This window comes from Chiloscyllium punctatum, chromosome 23, assembly GCF_047496795.1.
Source record: "Chiloscyllium punctatum isolate Juve2018m chromosome 23, sChiPun1.3, whole genome shotgun sequence".
NCBI lineage: Eukaryota > Metazoa > Chordata > Chondrichthyes > Orectolobiformes > Hemiscylliidae > Chiloscyllium > Chiloscyllium punctatum.
Genome location: NC_092761.1, coordinates 4072487 through 4074148, shown reverse-complemented (window position 1 = coordinate 4074148; position 1662 = coordinate 4072487). Strand labels below are relative to the sequence as shown.

Sequence of the window (1662 nt, the reverse complement as noted above, 5' to 3'; positions counted from 1 at the left end):
GAAAGCAACAGTTGAGCTACTGGAGATTTTCCGCGCGGGAGGCGAACACGATCACGACAGCACAGACACTTTGGAAAATTCGGCACTTTCCCACACCGCAGTCAATTCCCCGGGAACCAAACCCATTTTCCTTCTGCTTTTAACAGAAACGCAGCAGGGATCGAAACAGCATTTTACCAGGCTGTGCCGTTGGAGCTGTTCAGCAGAAATGGCAGCGGTGGGATTCGAACCCACGCCTCTGTCGAGACTGGAGCCTTAGTCCAGCGCCTTAGACCGCTCGGCCACACTACCAGCCGGCCACGCCCCCTCCCCCCATTTTCTTGCACTTCCAATTGTGCTCCTGCATAACAACAGATGTAAACTCCCGTGAAAATGGTTCCATGATCCCTCTCCGACTCGCACAGCTGCTGGGATGTGCCCGTCTACAATATCAATTTCTCAGCAGTTAACGATATCCCATCAATCCAGACAAAAATCACTGGTAAACTGAGTCTATCTTCTCAGACTGGATTCAGCTACAAATGTATTTGTGAGTGTGTGAGAATATATGATCGGTTATGATTGGGTCAAATTACCATCAGCTGCTTGACATTACTGCAATTCGGATTCTTGCTTTGCTAAATGATTTCACCCATTGCTCGAAACAGGACAACTTTCACGGTTACACCGAACATGAAACACACCGGACTACAGGGAAAATGCACAAACCTGAGCAGGCCGTGTCCCAAATCATACCGTGCAGCATAGTTTCAGTCACTGTGTCTGTTTTGCAGAATAAGGTCCCAAAGAATGTTCCACCCTAAAACCGGAGGTCGCATTCCAATCCGAGAACGACAGATTACATCGTGAGGATGCTCTGACCTCGGGGCCGGTTCGAGATGCCACTTTCCTTGCGTTTATGCCTCAACCGTGCAATTCACTGCAGAGATGTTCACTCCTGGACATGAGCCTCATGGATACCAACTGAGTCGGAAACCTGTGTGGGAATCGATGAGAAGCGACTCAATAAAGTTTAACAAGTTCCATGGTGCTTTTTAGAAATGCAGTTTCTGTTCACCTCAATCTAAAAGGCAGTTTCTGAACATAGTAACAGAAGTCAAAAGGTAATTATCTCACCCCACCCCCACTCCGGAAGAGGTGCTAACCGCCCTTGATTGCTTTTTGTTCTCGATGTGAAGAGCTCTCACGCCTCTGAGTCACCTTCACGTGGCTGGTTGCTGAGTGAGTCACAAAGAAGGAGTTTCACCAGAGCTGCAACGGCCTCACTTCCCCACTCGCCCTCCCCGTTTACATTTTCCTGCTCCTCAGTGATTTCAAGAAAACCAAATGGATGCGATGTCATTCTGTAGCCTCTCTGTCGATTCCTCCGTTTCAGTTTCAACATGGCTTAGATCTCGGGGCGCACCTTAATACTAGAGACGCTATGAAAGCACAGGTACTGAGGTTCCTCTGAGAGTGTAATTTCTTTCATTGCTGTTGCTGATTGAAAGAGCCACTCAAGTGCGAACTGCTTCAAAACATGATTCAGGACCTCTGGTGCCAATTCTCGTACGTTGAATAACGACAGACACCTTCCAAATGAGCTCTTTCAGAGACGACTTTGGGATACATTTGACAGACAGACTAGTTGAGGAATCCGTGGTGCACTGTGACACCAGCACA

At 48.1% G+C, this 1662-nt stretch overlaps 1 non-coding gene across 1 annotated transcript; it reads right to left on the bottom strand.

Moving 5' to 3' along the window:
• Positions 1-209: 209 nt before the first annotated feature.
• Positions 210-291, bottom strand: trnal-aag (transfer RNA leucine (anticodon AAG)). Its single transcript has one exon. It is a non-coding gene; the product is annotated as a tRNA-Leu (tRNA).
• Positions 292-1662: the final 1371 nt, after the last annotated feature.